Raw genomic sequence first — 11,934 nt, forward strand, 5'->3', positions numbered from 1 at the left:
ACCAGGTGCAAGTTTCTGGAATTCTTCCTAAGAAGAATTGAAAGCATTGAACTGCTGTTATGTTGTGATTGCTCAGAAACTCATTAGGAGTGTGTCCAGCAGAGATCATTCAGCTAACAACAAGGGTGGAGTATTTAGAGGCTGATATTTCCAGTTGCCGTGCATACAAATGAATAGACTTAGGTCGCGTCCAAGAAAAGGGAAGCATTTTTCTCAAATCTTCAACACAGTGCAATAAGGCGAGGTTCAACTTACTCCTCAGGTTGAAGTGCGTGAATGTGTAAAAGTTCTAATCACAAATAATCAAGTTGTAGGAATGAGAAGCAGATATTCCCAAAAAGCATGTATGATCCCATGGGGAAAAGCTAAACTGAATGCCTCGTCTGAATGCTTGCAATGGCTGCAGAGTTCTGCAAGCATAATTGTGCAGCTATTCAAACTGATTTAGCCCTGCCAAATTTCAAGCATGTAGAAGAAACCAGGTAGAATTCAGCAGATATTAACCCGGAACACCTATGAGCCTACCAGGTGCAAAAATCTGGAATTCTTCCTAAACAGCATTGAAATCAGTGAAATGCTGTAATGTTTTGATGGCTCAGAAACTCATTTGGAGTGTGCCCAGCAGAAGTCATTCGGCTAACAAGGGTGAGGTATTTAGAGGCTGATATTTCCAGGCATAGTCCATAAAAATGAATAGATATAGGTTGCGTCAAAGAAAATGGAAGTCTTGTTCTCAAATCTTCAACACAGTGCAATAAGGTGAGGTTCAACTTACTCCTCTGGTTGAAGTGAGTGGATGGGAAGAAGCTCTAATCACAAATACACAGGTTGTAGAAATGAGAAGTGAATATTCCCAAGAAGCATGTATGGTCCTATGGGGAAAAGTTAAACTGAATGCCTGGTGTGAATGCTTGCAACGTCTGCAGAGCTATGCAAGTGTAATTGTGCAGCAATTCAAACTTAGTAGCTCTGCAAAACTTGAAGCATGTAGAATAAACTACGGAGAATTCAGAAGAAGATATTAACCCGGAACACCTGTGGGACCACTGGTGCAAGAATCTGGAATCTTCCTAAGAAGCATTGAAAACAATGAAATGCTGTTATGTTGCGATGGCTCAGAAACTGTGTCGGGCAGAGGTCATTCGGCTAAAAACAATGGTGGAGTATTTAGAGGCTGATATTTCCAGTTGCCATCCATACAAATGAATGGACATAGGTTACTTCCAAGAAAATAGAAGTATTGTTCTCAAATCTTCAACACAGTACAATAAGGCAAGGTTCAACTTACTCCTCAGGATGAAATGAGTGAATGGGTAAAAGCTGTAATTACAAATACACAGGTTGTAGGAATGAGAAGCAGCTATTCCCAAGAAGCATGTATGCTCCTATGGGGAAAAGCTAAACTGAATGCTTTGTCTGAATGCTTTCAATGGCTGCAGAGCTCTGCAAGTGCAATTGTGTAGCAATTCAAACTGAGTACCTTTGCCAAACTTCAAGCGTGTATAACAAACCACGTAGAATTCAGAAGCAGATAATAATCTGGAACACCTCTGAGCCTACTGGGTGCAAGAATCTGTAATTCTTCCTAATAAGCATTGAAAGCAGTGAAATTCTGTTATGTTGGGATGGCTCAGAAACGCACTCAGAGTGTGCCCGGCCAAGGTCATTCTGCTAACAATGCTGATGGACTGTTTAGAGGCAGGTATTTCCAGTCGTCGTCCATACTAATGAAGGGACATAGATCATGACCAATAGAACGGAAGTCTTGTTCTCAAATCTTCAACACAGTGCAGTATGGAGAGGTTCAATTTCCTCCTCAGCTTGAAGTGAGTGAATGGGTAAAGGCTCTAATCACAAATATACAGGTTGTAGGAACGAGAAGTGGATATTCCAAAGAAGCATGTATGGTCCTATGGGATAAAGCTCAACTAAATGCCTCATCAGAATGCAGATGGCTGCAGAGCTCTGCAAGTGGAAATGGGCAGCAATTCAAACTGAGTAGCTCCGCCAAACTTCAAGTGTGTATAAGAAACCACATAGAATTCATAAACAGATATTAACCCGGAACACCTGTGAGGCTACTGGGTGCAAGTATCTGGAATTCTTCCTAAAAAACATTGAAAACAGTGAAATGCTGTTATGTTACGATGGTTGAAGTGAGTGGATGGGAAGAAGCTCTAATCACAAATACACAGGTTGTAGAAATGAGAAGTGAATATTCCCAAGAAGCATGTATGGTCCTCTGGGGAAAAGACAACCTGAATGCCTCATCTCAGTGCATGCAATGGCTGCAGAGTTCTGCAAGTGCAATTGTGTAGCAACTCAAACTGAGTAGCTTTGCCAAACTTCAAGCATGTAGAAGAAACCACGTAGAATTCAGAAGCAGACATTTACCCAGAACACCTGTGGGCGTACTGGGTGCAAGAATACCGAATCTTTCCTAAGAAGCACTGAAAGTACTGAAATGGTGATATGTTGCAATGTCTCAGAAACTCATTCAGAGTGTGCCTGGCAGAAGTCATTCAGCTAACAACCACGGTGGAGTACTTAGAGGCAGATATTTCCAGTCGCCGTCCATACAAATGAATGGACACAGGTTGTTTCCAAGAAAAAGGAAGTATGGTTGTCAAATCCTGAACACAGTGCAATAAGGCAAGGTTCATCTTGCTTCTCAGGTTGGAGCGAGTGAATGGGTAAAAGATCTAATCACTGATACTCCGGTTGTAAGAAGGGAAGAAAATATTCCCAAGAAGCATGTATCATCCTCTTCGGAAAAGAATACCTGAATTCCTCTTCTGTATGCATGCAATGGCTACAGCGCTCTGCAAGTGCAATTGTGGAGCAATTCAAACTGAGTAGCTTTGCCAAACTTCAAGTGTGTAGAAGAAATCTCGCAGAATTCAGAGGCAGATATTAACTCAGAACACCTGAGGGACTACCAGTTGCAAGAATCTGGAATTCTTCCTAAGAAGCTTTGAAAGCAATTGAATGCTGTTATGTTGCGATGGCTCTGAAACTCTTTCAGAGGGTGCCCAGCAGATGTCATTTGGCTAACCAAAAAGGTGGAGTATTTAGAGGCAGATATTTCCAGTCTCCATCCATACATATGAATCTACATAGGTCGTGTCCAAGAAAACAGAAGTCTTGTGCTCAAAAGTTCAACACAGTGCAATAATGTGAGGTTCAACTTACTCTTCAGGTTGAAGTGAATGAAGGGGTAAAAGCTCTAATCACAAATACACAGGTTGTAGGAAGGAGAAGCATGTATCATCCTATGGGGAAAAGCTCAACTGAATGCCTTGTCTGAATGCTTGTAATGGCTGCAGATCTCTGGAACTGCAATTGTAGAGCAATTCAAATTGAGTAGCTTTGCCAAACTTCAAGTGTGTAAAAGAAACCACGTAGAATTCAGAAGCAGATATTAACCCAAAATACCTGTGAGCTTACCAAGTGCAATAATTTGGAATTCTTCCTAACAAATGCTGGTATGTTGCCATGTTTTAGAAACTCATTCAGAGTGTTCCCAGCAGAGGTCATTCAGCTAACAACAAGGTGTAGTATTTACAGGCTCATAATTCCAGTCACTGTCCATACAAATGAATAGAAATAGGTCGCATCCAAGAAAACGGAAGTCTTATTCTCAATTCTTCAACAAAGTGCAATAAGGCAAGCTTCAACTTGCTCCTCAGACTGAAGTGAATGAATGGGTAAAAGCTCTAATCACCAATACACTGGTTGTAAGAATGAGAAGGAAATATTCCCAAGAAGCATGTATGGTCCTATGGAGAAAAGCAAAACAGAACGGATCATCTCGATGCATGTAATGGCTGCAGAGCTCTCCAAGTGCAATTGTGCAGCAATTCAAACTGAGTATCTTTGCCAAACTTCAAGTGTGTAGAAGAAACCATGTAGAATACAGAAGCAGATATTAACCTGGAACACCTGTGGGACTACCGTGTGGAAGAATCTGGAATTCTTCCTAAGAAGCTTTGAAAGCAGTGAAATGCTGTTATGTTGGGATGATTCAGAAACTCACTTGGAGTGCCCTCAGCAGAGGTCATTTGGCTAACGGCAACGCTGGAGTATTTAGAGGGTGCTATTTCCAGTCATCGTCCATACAAATGAATGGACATCGGTCGCATCCAAGAAAACGGAAGTCTTGTTATCAAATCTTCAACGCAGTGCAATAAGGTGAGGTTCAACTTTTTCTTCAGGTTGAAGTGAGTGAATGGGTAAAAGCTCTAACCACAAATAAACAGGTTGTAGGAAGGCGAAGGGAATATTCCCAAGAAGCATGTATGTTCCTATGGGGAAAATCTAAACTAAAGCCTCTTGTGAATGCTGGAAATGGCTGCAGAGGTGTGCAAGTGCAATTGTGTAGAAATTCAAACTGAGTAGCTTTGCCAAATAGAATTCAGAAGCAGATATTACCCCAGAACATCTGTGAGGCTACTGGGTTCAAGAATCTGGAATTCTTCCCAAGAAGCTTTGAAAGAAGTGAAATGCTGTTATGTTGTGTTGCTTCAGAACCTCATTCGGAGTGTGCCCAGCAGAGGTCATTCAGCTAACAACAACGTTGGAGTATTTAGAGGCTGATATTTCCAATTGCTGTCCATACAAATGAGTGGACTTAGGTGGAGTCAACATAAACAGAAATGTTATTCTCAAATCTTCAACACAGTGCAGTAAGGCAGGGTTCAACGTGCTTCTCAGGTTGGAGTGGGCAAAAGCTCTAACCACCAATACAAGGGTTGTAAGGATGAGAAGCAGATATTCCCAAGAAGCATGTATGGTCTTATTGGGAAAAGTAAAGTGAATGCCTCATCTGAATGCTTGCAATGGCTGCAGATCTCTGCAAGTGCAATTGTGCAGCAATTCAAACTGAGTAGCTTTGCCAAATATCAAGTGTGTAGAAGAAACCACATAGAATTCAGAAGCAGAATCAACCTGTGGGCCTACTGGTACAAGAATCTGGAATTCTTCCTAAGAAGCATTTAAAGCAGTGAAATGTTGTTATGTAGCGATGGCTCAGAAACTTGTTCGGAGTGTGCCAGGCAGAGGTCATTCGGCTAATAACAATAGTGGAGTATTTAGAGGCTGATATTTCCAGTTGCCGTCCATACAAATAAATGAACATAGGTCACGGCCAAGAAAAATGGAAGTGTTGTTATCAAATCTTCAATGCAGTGCAATAAGGTCGAGGTTCAACTTACTCCTTAGGTTGAAGTATATGAATGGGTAAAAGCTCCAATCACAAATATGCAGGTTGTAGGAACGAGAAGCCAGTATTCCTAAGAAGCACGTATGGTCCTATGGTGAAAAGCTAAACTGAATGCCTCGTCTGAATGCTCGAAACGGCTGCAGAGCTCTGCAAGTGAAATTGTGCAGCAATTCGAACTGAGTAGCTTTGCCAAATTTCAAGCGTGTAGAAGAAACCATGTAGAATTCAGAAGCAGATATTAATTTGGAACATCGGTGGGCCTATCCAGCGCAAGAATCTGGAATTCTTCCTAAGAAGCATTGAAGTCAATGAAATGCTGATATGTTGTGATGGCTCAGAAAGTCATTCTGAGTGTGCTGGGCAGAGGTCATTCAGCTAACAACAATGGTGGAGTATTTAGAGTCTGATATTTCTGGTCGGCTTCTATAAAAATGTATGGACATAGGTAATGTCCAGGAAAATGGAAGTCATGTTCTAATATTCATCACAGTGCAATATAGCCAGGTTCAACTTATTCTGCAGGTTGAACTGAGTGAATACCCAAAACCTCTACTCACCAATACACAGGTTGTAGTAATTAGAAGAGAATATTCCCAATAAGCATGTATTGTCCTAAGGGGATAAGCATTCCTGAATGCCTCATCTGAATGCTTGCAATCACTGGGGAGCTCTGCAATTGCAATTATTAAGTAATTCAAACTGAGATACTTTGCCAAACTTCAGGGGTGCAGAAGCAATCAGGTAGAATTCAGAAGCAGATATTAACTGGGAACACCTGTGGGCCTATCGGGTCCAAGAATCTGCCATTCTTCCTAAGAAGCATTGAAAGCATAATAATGCTGTTATTTTTCCATGGTTCAGAAACGTTCTCAGTGTACCCAGCAGAAGTTATTAGGCTAATCCCAACTGTGGAGTATTTAGAGGCTGATATTTTCAGTCCTTGTCCATACATATGTATGGACATAGGTCATGTCAAAGAAAACAGAATTGTTTTCAATTCTTGAACCCTGTGCAATAAGGCAAGGTTCAACCTACTTAGCAGGGTGAACTGAGTGAATGCCTAAAAGCTCTACTCACGAATACCCACATTGCAGGAACGAGAAGCAGATGTTTCCAATAAGCAGGTGTCCTCTACTGGGGAAAAGCAAAAATGAATGCCTCATCTGAATGCTTGCAACCCCTGTAGAGCTCTGCAACCCAATTTGTTCATCAATTGAAATTGAATTGCTTTGCCAAAATTCATGTGGATAAAGTAAACCATGTAGAAATTAGAAGCAGATATTAACTGGGAGCACCTGTGGGCATACTGTGTCCGAGATTGTGCCCTTCTTCCTAAGAGTCATAGAAAGCAGAGAAATGCTGTTATGTTGCTTTGATTCAGAAACTCATTCTCAGTGTTCCCAGCAGAGATCATTTGTCTAACCCCAACCGTGGAGTATTTAGGGACTGATATTTCCATTCCTTGTCCTTACATATGTGTGGACACAGGTCGTGTCAAAAAAAATGGAGTTGTTTTTACATCTTCAATCCTGTGAAATAATGTGAAGTTTAACTTACTCAACAGGGTAAACTGAGTGAATGCCTAAAAGCTCTACTCATGAATGCCCACATCCCAGGAATGAGAAGATGTTTCCAATAAGCAGATATCCTCCTATGGGGAAAAAAAAAACCAGAATGCCTCATCTGAATGCTTGCAGCCACTGCAGAGCTCTGCAATTCCAATTGTTCAGCAATTCAAATTGAATTGCTTTGCCAAACTTCAAGTGGGTAGAAAAAAAACGCCGTGATATTCAGAAGTAGATATTAACCAGGAACACCTGTGAGCTACCAAGTCCAAGAATCTACAATTCTTCCTAAGAAGCATTGAAAGCAGAGAAATGCTCTCATGTTTGCATGGTTCAGAAACTCATTTGGAGTGTGCCCTGCAGAGTTCATTCAGCTAACAACAGTGGAATATTTAGAAGTTGATATTTCCAGTTGGCGTCCAATCTTGTGTATGGACATAGTTTGCATCAAAGTAAATGCAAGTTTTTTCTCAAATCTTCAACACAGTGTAATAAAGTGAGGATCAAATTACTCAGTAGGTTTAGATGAGTGAATGCCTAAAAGCTCTACTCACCAATAGACAAGATGAAGGAACCAGAAATGGATATTCCCAATAAGCCTGTATTGTCCTATGGGGAAAAGCAAACATTAATCCCTCATCTGAACACTTGCCAACTGCTGCAGAACTGGGCAAGTCCACCTGCTCAGCAATTCAAATTGAATTGCTTTGCCAAACTTCAAGTGGGTACAAGAAACCACCTAGAATACAGAAGCAGATATTATCCGGGAACATTGTGTGCCTACCTCTTCCAAGAATATGCCCTTCTTCCTAAGAACCATTAAAAGCAGAGAAATGCTGTTATGTTGGCATGGTTCAGAAACACATTCTCAGTTTGCCCAGCAGGGGTAATTTGTTTGAACCCAACAGTGGAATATTTAGAAGCTGATATTTCCAGTCCTCGTCCATACATACGTATGGACATAGGTCCCATCAAAGTAAACAGAAGTGTTGTTTTCAAATTTTAACTGTGTGAAATGAGGCAAGGTTCAACTTACTCAGCAGGGTGAACTGAGTGAATGCCTAAAAACTCTACTCACAAATACCCAAGTTGCAGGAAAGAGAAGCAGATGTTTCAAATGAGTAGGTATCTTCTTACGTGCAAAAGCAAAACTAAATACTTCATCTGAATGCTTGCAACCGCTGCAGAGCTCTGCAACTCAACTTCTTCAGTAATTCAAATTGAATTGCTTTGCCAAACTTCAAGTGGGTAGAATAAACCACGTGGAATTCAGAAGCAGATGTAATCCGGGAACACTTGTGGGCCTACCACGTCCAATAATTTGCCATTCTTCCTAAGAAGCCTTGAAAGCATAGAAATGCTGTTATTTTTCCATGGTTCAGAAACGCTCTCAGTGTACCGGCAAAGGTCATTAGGCTAACCCCAACCGTGGAGTATTTAGATGCTGATATTTCCAGTTGGCATCCATTTATGTGTATGGAAATAGATGGTGTCAAAGAAAATGGAAGTAGGGTTTTCAAATCTTCAACTCTGTGCAATATGGAGAGGTTCAACTTACTCAACAGGGTGAACTGTGTGAATGCCTAAAAGCTCTACTCACAAATACCCACGAGCAAGAAAGAGAAGCATGTCATGACTGCCTCGACCAGCAAGGAAGACTCGACACCGAACTCTTCTCTCTGCAGTTTATTCAGGACCTTTGAGCAATCTTCTGACCCCAACCCCGGGGAGAATTCCCCACAGCCTTAAGTACCCGCTGGGTAGCCAACCCTGATACGCCACGTGGGAACCACCAATTAGGTCCAGGTGCGCGGAAGCAAGCCAGATTCTTTGCCTTAGCCATATAAGGAGTTGTTTACCACAGAGAGCACTCACCATCGGGAAAGCGGAGGGCGGAAGCCGGCGCCATCTTCCAGGTGCGGCCTCTCGCAGCTCTCTACAGAAGCATATGTTTCCAATAAGAAGGTATCCTCCTATGGGGAAAAACAAAATTGAATGCCTCATCCGCAACCACTGCAGAGCTCTGCAACTCCAACTGTTCAGCAATTCAAACTGAATTTCTTTGCCAAACTTCAAACATGTAGAAAAAACGCCGTAATATTCAGAAGTAGATATTAACCAGGAGCACTTGTGGTCTACAGGGTCCAAGAATCTGCAATTCTTCCTAAGAAGCATTGAAAGAAGAGAAATGCTGTCATGTTGCCATGGCTCAGAAACTCATTCGGAGTGTGCCCGGCAGAGGTCATTTGGCTAAAACCAACAGTGGAATATTTAGAAGCTGATATTTCCAGTTGGTGTCCATTCATAGGTATGGACATAGTTTGCATTAAAGAAAATGGAAGTCTTGTGCTCAAATCTTCAACACAGTATAACAGGCAAAGTTCAAATTACTCAGAAGTTTGAAATGAGTGAATGCCTAAAAGCTCTACTCACCAATAGACAAGGTGTAGGATCCAGAAGCAGATATTCCCAATAAGCATGTATTGTCCTATGGGGAAAAACAAACCTTAATCCCTCATCTGAATGTGTGCAACTGTCGCAGAGCTGGGCAAGTCTACTTGTTCAGCAATTCAAATTGAATTGCTTTGCCAAACTTCAAGTGGGTAGAAGAAGTAGGTAGAAGAATTCAGAAACAGAGCACTTGTGGGCCTACCAGGTTCATGAGTCTGGATTTCTTCTCAATAAGCATTGTAAGCAGGGAAATGCTATTATGTTGCCATGGCTCAGAAACACATTCACAGTGTGCCTGGCAGAGGTCATTCTGTTAACAACAAAGATGGAAAATTTAGAAGCTGATAGTTACATTCGGCATCCACTCATATATATGGACATAGGTTGCATCAAAGAAAACAGAAGTCTTGTTTTCAAATCTTCAACACAGTGTAATAAGGTGAGGTTCAAAATACTCAACAGGTTGAAAGGAGTGAATTCCTAAACGCTGTACTTACCACCAGACAAATTGTAGGAACCAGAAACGGATATTCTCAAGAAGCATGTATTGTTTTATGGCAAAAAGCATACCTGAGTGCCTCCTCTGAATGCTTGCAAAGGCTGCACAGCTCTGCAAGTGCAATTGTGCAGCAACTCAAACTGAGTAGCTTTGCCAAACTTCAAGCATGTAGAAGAAACCACATAGAATTCAGAAGCAGATATTAACCCAAAATCCCTGTGGGGCTACCATGTGCAAGAATCTGGAATTCTTCCTAAGAAGCTTGGAAAGCAGTGAAATGCTGTTATGTTGTGATGGCTCAGACACACATTCTCAGTATGCCCAGCAGAGATCATTTTGCTAACTCCAACCATGGATTATTTAGAAGCTGATATTTCCAGTCAGCATCCATACATATGTATGGACATAGGTTGTGTCAAAGAAAATGGAAGTCTTGTTCTCAAATCTTCAACACTTTGCAATGAGGCAAGGTTCAATTTACTTATAAGGGTGAACGGAGTGAATGCCAAAAAACTCTACACACGAATACCCACATTGCAGGAATGAGAAGCAGATGTTTCCAACAAGCAGGTATCCTTCCATGGGGAAAAGCAAAATGGAATGGCTCCTCTGAACACTTGCAACCACAGCAAAGCTTTGCAACTCCAATTGTTCAGCATTTGAAACTCAGTTGCTTTGCCAAACTTCAAGCATGTAGGAGAAACCACACAGAATTCAGAAGCAGATATTAACAGGGAACACCTGTGGGCCTACCATGTCCAAGAATGTGCCAGTCTTCCTAAGAACCATTGAAAGCAGAGAAATGCTGTTATGTTGCCATGGTTCAGAAACACATTCTCAGTGTGCCTGGCAGAGGTCATTTGGCTAACCCCAACTGTGGATTATTTAGAGGCTGATATTTCCAGTCCTTGTCTATACATATGTATGGACATAGGTCAAGTCAAAGAAAACGGAAATGTTTTTCTCAAATCTTCAACACAGTGTAATAATGGGAGGTAACTCCTCTGTACAGTATTCTCACAATAAAAATAATAATAATAATAATAAATAAATAAATTATTCAGCAATTTGAAATGAATGAATGCCAAAAAGCTCTACTCAACAATAGGCAAGTGGTAGGAAACAGAAGCTGATATTCCCAATAAGCATATATTGTCCTATCGGGAAAAGCAAACCTGAATGCCTCATCTGAATGCTTGCAATCACTACAGAGCTCTGCAATTCCAATTGTTCAGCACCTCAACTCAGTTGCTTTGCCAAACTTAAAGCGTGTAGGGGAAACCACGCAGAATTCAGAAGCAGATATTAACCGGGAACACCTGTGGGCCTACTGTGTACAAGAATATGCAATTCTTCCTAAGAACCATTGAAAGCTGAGAAATGCTGTTATGTTGAGATGGTTCAGAAACACATTCTCAGTATGCCTGGCAGAGGTCATTTGGCTAACCCCAACCATGGAGTATTTAGAAGGTGATATTTCCAGTCCTTGTACATACATATATGTATGGACATAGGTCTGTGCAAGAAAACATAAGTCTTTTTCTCTGATCTTCAATAGAGTGCAATAAGTCAAGGTTGAACTTACTCCGCAGTCTGACATGAGTTAACTCCTAAAAGTTCTACTCACCAACTGCCATGTTGTAGGAATAAGAACCAGGCAAAAAGAAAACCTGAAAGTCTCGTCTGAACACTTGCAATGGCTGCAGTACTCTGCAACTCCCACTGTGCAGCAATTTAAACTGAATTGCTTTGCCAAACTTCAAGTGGGTAGAAGGGACCACATAGAATTCAGAAGCAGGTATTATCTGTGAACACTTGTGGGCCTACTCTTTCCAAGAATCTGCCTTTCTTTCTAAGAACCATTAAAAGGAGAGAAATGCTGTTATGTAGACATGGTTCAGAATCACATTCTCAGTGTGCCCGGCAGAGGTTATTTGGCTAAGCCCAACCATGGAGTATTTAGAAGCTGATATTTCCAGTCCATGTGCATACATAATTACGGACATAGGTCTTGTCAAAGAACATGGAACAGTTAGTTTTTTTCAAATCTTCAACCCTTTGTAATAAGGTGAGGTTCAAATTACTAAGCAGGTTGTAATGATTGAATGCCTAAAAGCTCTACTCACCAATAGACAAGATGTAGGAACCAGAAGTAGATATTCCCAATAAGCTTGTATTGTCCCATTGGGAAAAGCAAT

The 11,934-nt window shown here is 41.2% G+C and overlaps 1 pseudogene; it reads left to right on the top strand.

The window, feature by feature from the left end:
• Positions 1-11,106, top strand: part of LOC106001198 — a 52,896-nt pseudogene extending 41,790 nt beyond the window's left edge.
• Positions 11,107-11,934: the final 828 nt, after the last annotated feature.

This window comes from Dipodomys ordii, unplaced genomic scaffold (assembly GCF_000151885.1).
Source record: "Dipodomys ordii isolate 6190 unplaced genomic scaffold, Dord_2.0 Scaffold272, whole genome shotgun sequence".
NCBI classification, from domain to species: Eukaryota; Metazoa; Chordata; class Mammalia; order Rodentia; family Heteromyidae; genus Dipodomys; species Dipodomys ordii.